The 12,422-nt window shown below is 29.5% G+C and overlaps 1 protein-coding gene across 4 annotated transcripts in view; it reads right to left on the bottom strand.

The window, feature by feature from the left end:
• LOC109609102 (inverted formin-2) overlaps positions 1-12,422 on the bottom strand; it is a 44,435-nt gene that overhangs the window by 24,627 nt on the left and 7,386 nt on the right. For 2 of the 4 annotated variants that reach the window (XM_020025729.2, XM_020025731.2), the window contains exon 2: positions 3,608-3,651. The exons of the other annotated variants lie outside the window; for them this stretch is intronic. The gene's annotated coding sequence lies outside the window, so the exon portion shown is untranslated. The remainder of the gene's footprint in view (positions 1-3,607; positions 3,652-12,422) is intronic. 4 annotated transcript variants of the gene reach the window in all.

Here is a 12,422-nt window from a genome sequence, read left to right as displayed (position 1 = left end):
TGTCCGTTAGTACGAGTAGTCTCTTGAGGAAAAAAGAAAACACAAAGTCGAAACGCCAAAGATATGCAATACCCTCCTGTACTGATAAAAAGATGAAATTGTATCCAACAACCACTTGACGCTCTTAGCCAGCACATTTCCCAGATATGTAACAAGAGAAATAAAGATTACATGGAGTCGGATGGCTTAAAACCGAACCAGTCGCATATGAAATAATAAAATTAACATAAACTTATTTTGGTTTGTTGTTTTGTAAATGTTTCTTTCAATATTAATTTAGATAGCGCCTGAATGTGACATGGGATTGTTATGACTTAAGCTTGATCGTGGGTTGGTGCTGTTGTTTTAGACGTGTGTTTAGGACAAACGTCTGCATTTATCAAATATTTTTTTAGATATTTTTTCAGATGTATTTCGAAAAACAGTCACAAGCATGTTTTTTTTTGTAAAAATGAAATATTTGTAATAAGAAAACAATATAAATTAATATAATACATTGTTTAAGAAGTGAGTCAGAATTAGATGAATTAATTTTAAGGGATGATTCTACTGCTTATCTCATATTGCCTTATCCAAAAATTATTAATTTAGGAGGTATTTGAGTTTTTGGAATTTTGGTCAATAATCACGTCCAGGAATATACTTTTCAAAATTTTTAGAAAATAAATATATTTAAACAATTCTTCTAGTGCTACGCACGTTGCCTACAAATTGTCCATTTATTACTTTCTGATTGATGTGTAACATGTTTGGAAAAACAATTACATTTACATTGTTTTTGAGAAATTTTGAAAAACAATTCTGGACGTGACTGTTGACCAAAATCAAAAAAATCTCCAAATCTAATAATTTTTGGATAAGGTAATATGGTGTACAAAAGACTCTAAATAACCTGTAAAATCACACCCTAAAATTGCATCTACTTCTGACTCACTCATATAATGTAAATTATTAGATATCGAAAAACTTTTAACGTCAAAGTAACATCTTTAAATAACTTTTAACCAACATTATAATCAGCAAAAAAGAAATAGATAAAAAGTTCAAACTCAGTTTTAACCTGCTCTGCAGTATTTAATCGTTTATTATATAAAAATTTAGACAAAGACTAAATTGTAGGTAAGTTTTTCATTTTCAAGCTACCTTTGGGTTGAACGGAATTGCAGTAAAATACCACGTTATTTCTGTTCATCATACAGTCAACAACATCTTTCTTGGGTCAAGACTTTTTTAAGTACTGTTTTACCAGAATCATCTGCATAAATGCCAATTCTTAAGACTGGCAAGAATTCTATGAAATCAATAAAAGGATTGCGTGTTAAGACTGAATTGGCAATGCTTAATTTTGTTATCCTCACTTAATTTAAGTGGAATCCTTTCATTTAACTTTTTGAAGAAATTCATCGCATAAAGCCTCTTTCTAATGGTTAATTTATCACAGTTTAATGGCAAACCTGTTGCCTAAAAATTTTGCATGATACATTGTTCAATTTCTTTACAACTTTCAGAACATTAACGAGGATTATATAGCATTATAGCATCATAACCCAAAAAATGCTTTAAATAAATAAGATAAAAATGAAGAATACAGAAAAGCTTTCAACTATTATTTACATATTGCTACAAAAATGTTAAAATGTAATATAAAAATGAAATAAGTTGTGTAACAAAAACGTAGTTACTTTTTCTGATACCAAATATATTTTTTGACTATTGTTTGATTTAAAAATTAAATATATAATATGTCATTTTATTCCATTTTTTTATACTAATATTGCATTTTTTCAATAAAAATATTATTATTAATTTATTTGTAGTGGAGGGTAGGAAGTCCAACTTATGAATATGTCTAAGAATCAGTTGTCAAACTCCTGTCACATATAGACGACGTTGCCACATTAATTTTTACCAGTCACTTCCTGTAAAATGTATTAACAGTTAATAGAATAACTTGATTATTTCGAAACTAATAACAATAAAACAAAACTAAATGTGTTAAACACATATAATTATTAACATAACGAGTACCAAACAACCAAAATTAAACACACAACAAAAAATCGTCAGCGATTCGTATACCGGGATGATTAATAATTTGAAACAAAAACACGTGTGTAGGTTGCAGATACCGATCACTGCTCCGCATGACTAATAATTTATGCGGTAAATGAAAAATATCCCAATCCATTTAATTGTACGAATTTATTTATTGAACACCAACACGTCTCATTATGGCTTATTAATATTCATATTGTCAATATCCGCAGACGAATTTGTTCAACTTAAGCCATTATTCCAATAAAAATGTCGTCATTGATTTAAGCCGTTTAAACTGACAGCAAAACCAATCGCCATTAACAAGTTTTCGTTTATTTAGCCAATTTCCATATTAAAACGTAATTTTTCAGACGGTCTCAATGACGTTGTTTTGTTTATGTCGTGTTTGTCGTCTGCTTTATTTAATTCATTTATTTTAAATTGTCTTAAGATTATCTCGAAGCTATTAATAATACAAGTGCAAGGTTGAATTTAATAAATCTTTATGCAAATATATATTAAATATAGTTTAGCAATACGGAAGTAGAATTTGCAACGCAATCTTATTTAATATTTAGAAATTTCACTAATTTTAAGCTTTAAAATTATTGTAATTTAATTGCACACTTTCCTAACTACAAAACACTTTCTTACTTTTTGTGAGTAAATACATGATTTAAACATTAGCTACAATTAAAATAATTGATAAAAACACGTTAGCAGTAAAAAGGAGTCAATTAATCATAAGTATTCACTACCGACTTAAAAAGCCAATTGTAAAGTGACAGTAACAAATTCAATGATTTAATCAATTTTCAAATGAATAAACACGTCTGATTTAAGAATGGATGCGGCATACATTTTATATGCAGAAAACGTCGAAGACGCTGAGATGTTTTTAAATATTTATGAGACTTGAACACAGCTGAAGAATTAAATACCTAATTAACTTAATTTAAAATGGATATTTTGTTTTATAGGCATGTTTACCTAATTATGGTATAATAGTTAAAAACAATAAAATAAAAAATTATTTTTAATACCCATAACAGAATATTTTAGATTGGAATCTTGCCCAATTCAAGAGGACGACACCAGACATGAAATTTCACAGAATTATTGCGACTTAAAATTGATACTTGTATTTTTAAACTGACTGGTTCCAGTTAATTTTTATATTTATTTATACAATTACGTTGTTTATAAATTTACAAGCGAACCCGTTAGCACAATATTCTTAGCGAAGTGTTAATAAACGTCGTAAACGAATGGGTTCTATTTATTCTCCTATTTTACATTTTCTACAATTTCATCACGAAATGTTTAACTTAATTATCCATCTTTATATAATACCCACCATTATTATTGAACATGACATAAACAATTACCGTTAAAATGCAATAACATGTCAGAAATGCGGATCGAGACTGATGATTTGACGGAGCGTCCAGCCTTCTTATTATACGCGTAATTATGTGTTTAGTTTAATATTGGTTTTAAACGAAATTGCGTTACATAAATATAATTATTTTACTTTAGGTTTGATTATGTGCAAAATTTTAATACTTACAATATAAATTTATTCAGTGGTCAGTTTTGGAACACATACAGGACCTAAAAAATAAATTAACAAGTGGTTAATTCAATGAGAATCATTTTTTCGACTCTAGTAAAACATATAAGATTTGTTATTCTAACATATTTTACTTATGATGCAAACTAAGAACAATTTTGTTATTCAATAAAAGTTTTTATAATTACATATATTAATGTCACACATTATCATTAATATTTCCATTATTTACATTATACAATATTTAGTTAAAAGCTATTGCATTATAAAATTATATTATTAAGTTTTATGTAAACTATTATATATTTTAAATAAATTATTATATTATTATTATTATTATTATTATTATTATTATTACTTTTATTACAAGTAAATAAACAAAGAAACAACATCGAGTATTAGACTAGGAAGATATTAAAAATATGAGCTATAATATTTATTGTTTTTTTGTTAGTGTTGTGTCTACTACGCAACTGACCAATCTAATTTTATTTTTTAATTAATAATAATATTAGATAATATTGCAACTTATTGTGGTCTCTATGTGATTTTAAATGGATTATTTACAAGCAAACTTTTGCTTATAATAATTATTTAAAGTGTAAGTGTAAGGAAAATTATATTTCAGCGTTACTAAGACCAACAGAATTATTATTGTTAAAAAATGTAGATAAACTGACTAAGTGGAACTATGAAAAAAATTGTGTGTGTCCAAAAAACTTGATGATAGTTCAATGATTATGAGAAGGTGGTAAGTGGGCGGAGGTTCGTTTGACAACAGACCTATAAGAAAAATCTTTGTTTCTACTAAAACTGCGAAAGTCTAAATTTGATTTGTTTAAGATTACATTCACTGAACTAGTGAATAGTATGGACGAATAGGTTTTAATAATCAATCCAAATTAAATATATAAAAAATAATGGTTGTCCTTATATTAAACAACCTAGAGGGACAAAACTACACAAGCAGGTTGTTATACCAAGAGTGAAACCTGATGGCAGTTCCATGAACATTTAGGTGGGCCAAAAAAATATTTTTTCTAAACTTCCGACACTGGAAAATTGGTTCCTAGACACCTTTGAAATATGCTCTCCAAAAATAAGCTCTTAATTTTAATAAGAAAGTCCAGCTGATGTCAGTTTTCCATTTATTCATGGCTAAATCCATATCTCACCATTACTTGATCGAACAGAAAATTTCAATTTATATTTTTATAAGAAACTGAATGCTCTCCAAAAAAGTATCTTACAATTTTTTCATGACGCTTATCGTTTAGTCTTCTATCGAAGGTCAAAGTTTGAAGAATTTAATAAAAAATATTTTTTATTTCTAAATTTTATAACTTTATAATATTATCTCAAAATTCATGACTTAAATGAATAAAATATTTATTAAAAGACTAGATCAGTATGCATAGGGATTCGAGTAATCAATTAACCATTAGAGATCTTTTTTGTAGAGCATTTAATTTCCTCCAAAGATATATATTGCGCATTTTCTAATATTGAAGAAGAAATTAGAAAGAATATAGACTTGTTCATCGAGTTCACGCCATGGAAATGGGCCAAAATTATAAAACAAAAATATTATACACAGTTAGTGTTAAATTAAATAACACACATCTCTTTCAAAATTAAAATTATAATACTTATGTCCAGTTCAAGTTAGAAATATTAATATATATAATATTAATTAAGAATGTATCAGGTTTTATAATACTGTATAAAACAACAATAGTAAATTAATATTATTTTAACATTAAATGAAAGAATATTTCTTAAATTTTTGCTTCCTGTTACTATTAGATTTTTAAATTAAATTTATTTTATTTATTTATAGTATTATATAAGGTACACAAGATCAACAGATGTCAAATCTAAAAATCATTTATGTAAATAATTCGTGTCACATATGAACGATGTTGCCACATTGGTTTTTCGCCTTCTTGTGTAATCTGTAATTTTAGATATCTGTTTAAATCATGAATAATATCAAATAATTCTATTAAAAATTTGAATTTTTTGGAAGGTTATTATTTCAAAATATTTTTAATACATTTTTCGATAGTATTTTGCAATTATTTTCGATTGAAGCATAACAGACATTTAAGACACCCCTAAACATTTATAAAAAACCCTATATTTTATAATAGATCTTCGTCAGATGTTAATATGGTCACAGATTAAATTTTATTATCGCAAAATTAAAACACTAAGTCTAATTAAACTAACTAATTTCAAATATTCATAAAAAATATTCCTTTGTCAAGTTTTCTATAATTCCAATAATCAGCACTTATTTATTATTATAGAAAACTTGTACTGTACTTGTTATACAAATTAATTATTGAGGATTGTACAAAATATTATTAGTAAAAGTAAAAATTAATATCATGGCAATCGTGAAGAGGTTCACCATAATTTCAAAGTGGTTACCAATTAATATGGTTAATTTGCCTGGATTAAATCAATTAAGCCGCCATGCACTGCTGATCCAAATAATATCGGATTAAAAGGCAATATTTCATAAGATGAGGAAACCTCAATGCGAAACGTCAAATAATAAATAATTTATAAAGTTAAACGTATGTAAATTGTCGAGTAGATCATGCGTTTTGCTGTTGGTTCCATGCAGACATGGGCTTTTGTAATGCGGCAGCCTGTGGCGTTCATGAACCGACCGGACAGAATGCCCCGTTTAATAATGAACCATTAGGTGTGCCCGGGCACTTTTAATTCTCCCTTTTTCGAACGATCAACGTTTTGATAGACTCCGCACGTCAAGAAAATCGTAACAATAAACATCTGTTAAATTGGTAATTACCACCTACGTTTTCGCGAACTGTTGTAATTGATTACAAAACATTAATCGGTTCCTCTACTGCGTAATAATTTATGGCATACGATAAATTTTGCTGTTGTTCAACGATTGTAATTAATGTGATGGTTCTGGGAGAAGGATTTTGTCTCTATAGGTGCACAGATCGAGGAGCGCTCAATGTCAATACGTGGGCATCGGTAGATAATGATCGCGAGGCACCTCTCAAATTAAGATCCGCATGTTCAAGCCACCAAAACACGTCAGAAACAATACAGTTGGTAATATTAAAATTATAATGAAACAGTGATCGATCTTTCCCAATGTAGTTCAGTCACATAAATCTTGAAACAATATTGTGCACTTGTATTGAACCAGCTCGTTCAGCAGTCCATACATTAATTTAACATCTTTTGTTCGAAAGAACAGTGTTCATGAATCAGTACGTAACCCATAAATTCCGCTGGGTAAAGTAAGTACACGTGCATTGGATAGTGATGTATGCACTTCTTGCAAACAATAATGGAACCTTTTGTGACTGCCTTTAAATTACGCTTCTAAGTAATATAAACTGTTGCTTAATTGTAATTATACATTTTAATGAAAGTTACCAATCGATTGTGATAATCTATGAAGACTACCATATAGGCACAAAACTGTTTAAGGTATCCCATAATTACGTTAGATATTCAATAGTATCTGGAATGGATACACATTGTTCAGTAAATTAATATAAAGTATGTATGACTTTGCTAAGATTAATTGCCTGAAAGATTTCCAAAACGTAAGAACCCATTTTAATGATTAACCCATTGCAGTCAATAATACCACAAACAAATTTGATTGAAGGACTTCACAATTTCATATTGATGAACAAATTTATAAATGGAGTTCAATTATAACAGTTACATCTAGTTGTGATGATAAGTGGTTCAGGGTTAAAAACTAAAATATATTTATCATTCTGTTAATACATAAATAATTCTGCATATTTTAATGACGTGACCTCAGCCTACGGTCTTGTAGCCATTTAATACAGGTCTGTCAACTTCACAGAACACCAACTTGCAACAAATAGATACTTTTAATCTGCACAGGCTCGCATTCATAAATTGCCATTCGTATGTTTGCATACCAAGGAATTCGAATTAATTACTCAATAAATTACTATAATCATGTGAATCGTCGAATTTCCAAGTAACACTTGAATTCTATTATATCGTTAACGTTCTTTATTAAGATCATTAATCACGCAATCTTATCCAGCTGGTTTGTAAAAAATATAATTTGTTAAATGGATCAAAATAAGTTATTATTAAAAACGGTAAAATTTTGAATAATTATTATGTTCGTCTGTGGTTTCTGCAGTTGTAAAAATTAATAAATCTAGTTCATCCAATTGAATTAATTTTTTTGTAACAGGTCTGTTCATTACTCCATTATTCTTTTTTAGATAAAACTACAATAAGGAAGAAGAATTTTGAATTAAGATGAATGTATTAAAAAATGGAAGTGTAAATTAAAAACTAACTTGTCCTATGTTATATTATTGTAACATAAATTAAATCATATTGTTATAATATGTGAAAGCTTTGTAGTTATAAAAACCATCTTCTATAACTATAAGTATCTATAAGATGATTTGTCAAATTTTAAAGAGCCAATACTCCATTGAATTGAATTTATAAACCAATTTCAACCTCTATTAATTGTTCAAAAGGAAATTAATAAGATGGTGACATCCGTTATTATATAATTATCTTTCATAATATAAATAAAAACTTCGTCAACTCCTTTCTTTTCTTAGAATATGATTGGACAATGACTGTTAACAGCAGGTGACTATGATATTTCACGACAACCGAAGGCAGCCAATAATTCATTCGCACTAATTACCAACAAGAACGTAAAAGAAAATCTTGTCAAAATTGATACTCCAATTAAACTTAATTGAATGTGAACTTAAACCTAGCCAGGAAGATCGTATCGCCCGTAAATTCTACAAAGGTTCAGAAGCGTGCGTCAATCATCGGCTATATTAATCCTTAAAGCGGATTTGCAAAAGGGCAACAAGGTGAGGTGTGGATGGTTCGTTAGGAGTTTCAAGGTGTAAAAATATTGACTCCACGGATGGTTTATTTCTATGTACCGGCCGACTGAGGGGTGTGTCACACCAACATGTTTTACAATTGAATGAGAGAGGGAGAGACCAAATTGATGATGATTACAGGACTCTTTCGCGGCACAAAATAAAAGGAGAATCAGCCCCGGTCCGTGAGTGCACATTCAATTTTCTGGGAGTCAGACACCTTTATCACATCCAGCCATAGCCTACCGGATAATTATGGACGCCCACGTTTCATATTCACGTGTATAAACCGTTCGGGCACAGCTTAACGTCTATATCGGACCTTGCCTCGATCTGCACGTCAATACACCCTCTGCATCATTTATTGGGTTCGACGAAAAATAAATAATTGGACAACACTTCAATAAAATGTTTCAGTGGGACCACCACAATTAATGTAGAATAGTGCAACAATTATGTGTACAGTTTATGCAACATAATGCGATTCATGAGTCTCAGATCATGTTTATTACTCATAAATCCGATAAGGCGACAATTATTAAATTCTGTCAGGTAGGCCATTCTTTGGTATATCCGGTGCAACGAACATTAAGCACGAATACGTTCTTTTACCACATATGGCTTATAGGCTTCCTTCCTTCTTAATACAGTAAACCGTTGTTCACTTTGAAAAATTATACACGTATAATCGTAGGTAATGTCAATTTGGAGATCCGTTGACGTTCTTATATTGTTGCGAAGAACAATAGGGAAACAATTATCGGCCTATTGTCTGAAAACTAATTACTGAATATTAAAACTTAGTTCCTATATAAATAATGGTAATTTTGTTCAACCTGTTTACAATGTCCAACCTATTACAAACTAATTTATTGATTTACTCTTCAATAAAAATACGTTCTGTGTCTAATTTACTAAATGTTAATTGAAGGAAACGACACAAAAGAGCCCGACATGTGTGTGTGATATTTTAAACTAGCTAAACTCATTTTATTACAGGGCCAACAGGTGAAATGTAAATAATATTAATTATTTATTAAAAGGTGTCCGAAATAAAAACGCAATTTTCGTGATGCCTCAAGGCACCAAATTGAATTATATTAAAACGTGTGTGATTTAATATCATAATATTTGCTAATATTTATATGAAGGTCGTGTCCTCTAAATAATTAGTTTAGCATTTTAAAGTATGTATTGATATTGAGCATATGTCGAGTATTTAAATCGAGTGTAAATTGTATGCAGATTTTGCGAATGAATTGTAAAGGTACGGTATGTAATTAAACTAGGAGGGTATTTTATTTTTCATTATTTGTTTTTATTAAAAATGTGTACACAATATATTTAGTTTTTTTTTTAAATATTTATTAAACAATAAAAATAAAATTAATATTATCAACTTCAAAATTTTATTAAATATGTAAAATGTTTAGTTACCACAATTTCGAGATATGATCTTTATTAATATTATAACGATCGAAAAGTGTTCGATCCAACTGAATTTTGAGAGAGATGGCGTACATGGCGTCATGTACTATCGCGTTCATAAGTGGTCTGCCACTTCAATGACGTCAGGCCGTAAACGGTCACATTCTGTATTACCGTGCACAGCCGAGACGGCCGAGACGGCAGTGCACGGTAATACAGAATGTGACCGTTTACGGCCTGACGTCAATGAAGTGGCAGACCACTTATGAACGCGATAGTACATGACAGAGTAAAAATCACTCACTACAAAGTAAAGTTGCGGACAAACCGTCACTGTAGTGCACGAAGTTCCTCCCAAAGATATTTTAACTTTTCGTATTAAATAAAAGAGTTATGGTAAAAATATTTAACTTTTAAAAAGTTGCTATAATAATGACCAGTACAGTACATTTTATATTTGAATATTTAAATGATTCTAGTAGTTATGAATAATGTAATTAATGATTTTTGTTAATCAATATAAGTATTTTAACCTATTTTTTAATATTATGTATATATTAGAAACGAATTTTTTTCGTATATAAATACAAATTTACACATTTACTTTATAAAGAAACATTTATATTAATATTCTAATTGATTGCTTACAACGAAGTTCATGCAAACAGGTGTTCTGTTTGCTCACATCTATGGCAATCATTATTCAATTAAAATATTAATAAATGTTAATTATGTACAAACAAAAAAACCTATTAATTAAAAATCTCAGCAGTTTAATAGATTAAATGTACTAAAAGGCAATGCTCCTGCATTTTATTTATGTTAGATTCGTGCACCTTTCGTTTGCGTTTTCAATTTTATCAATGACCTCAGAGAGGCACAATGGAGTACTAACTGCTCATTTGTGTCTGCAGTTTTTATGCATAATGCACCGCTAGTTGTTTATTGACATTTATTTGTAAATTATGTAAATTTCATCTGTGATCTATTTATCCAATTAGGCACCTTGTTTACTTAGTTCTTCAATAATATGTCATTTTCTGTTCGCTCGTGATGTGAAATTGCATGGTAGTTGTGTGCAACTAGTAATTAAGCAGGTGTCTGAAAATTCTTCACATGGCATTCTTCTCTGATCAGGGAAAAGCAGAATCACTTTTTCCAGCTATAAACAGAAACGTTCGACATAATTTCAACTGTCGAAATAAGTCAATAGAGAAATTGTGAATAAAAAATTGACGCCCACCTTATGGAGATGAATAAACATTGAATTGTTAAATTTAATTATAATCGCTCACTTATACCTTATGGTTGGTTATTGCATGTGAAACGTCATAAGTAATGTGGGATGCAAAAATTTATTTCACAAGCTGGACATAAAATATTCTTGTATCCTTGACTGTCTTCAACGTGTAAACACCGATGATTATTTCTAAAGTACACAAATTAATTAAGCCATTGGTGACCTTTATAGGTTTGAGCCATCAAATGTTACCGCAACTCCACGACATGATTTATGTCACTGCGATCCATTTTTCATATGAGGCATTTAGGAAATCGTGTAGCTATAAATGGGCTGTTCACGACGTCGTTGCTACAAAACCTTCAACACAAAGAAAACGGCTCGATAGAGAAAAGTGCACATTCTTTAAATTGGCAAGATTTAAGCAGCTCATTTGGAAATTGTGTCACAACGGCGATCCAAAATTTCACTCATTGTTTCTTCAGCATACTTACTTCCGGAAGATGCTTATATAATTAAAAAAATAAACACAAACAAAAAGTCTTATTATTCTTGGAAAAACGGTCTTTATAAAAACTTTAAGCAAAAATGCAACTTAATAACAGACGTAATTGCATATTTCAGAATCAGCGATTATTGCTTTTTAATAAGTATAATTAAAATTAATAACTCACCGTTCATGGTATTAACAAACAAAAAACAGTTAAACATATAGTAAAACCATTACTTACAATTGCAGTAGTAACGAGAAAAACTGAAATCGAGGTAATTTGCGGGACATTTTGAACTTTGATAAAGTCGCCATGTGTTTAGTGTCAACAGGTTCCATATTGTCGAGATGAAATTGACCGACACAAATTGCATAAATCACCCATTTGCATATTGCCCATGCTCCAGTGATGATTCACGATCTTACAAAATCATTTATGGCATAAATCTTCAACAATTGTAAGTGTGAATGGTTTTAACAATATGGTGTGGTCAGGGTTGAAAATAATCCTTTACGTTTCCATGTTAAGATTTCTGACCTAGATCCACCGGTGGACTGTACAAATTAAATTACGCATGATTATGTTGAATTTATTATTATTTATGTTTTGCTGAAAAATTTATATGCACATGTGTACGTTTGTTTAATACGATACAACAAAGTGCAACTGATCTGGGATTTAATTTATTAAATGAAATTAGCAAAGCTTTTTTGACTTTCCTAATCATTGTTCAATTCACACATATG

The sequence above is a fragment of the Aethina tumida genome, chromosome 3 (genome assembly GCF_024364675.1).
Source record: "Aethina tumida isolate Nest 87 chromosome 3, icAetTumi1.1, whole genome shotgun sequence".
NCBI lineage: Eukaryota > Metazoa > Arthropoda > Insecta > Coleoptera > Nitidulidae > Aethina > Aethina tumida.
The sequence above is the reverse complement of the archived record's forward strand: the minus strand, read 5'-3'. Positions and strand labels throughout refer to the sequence as shown.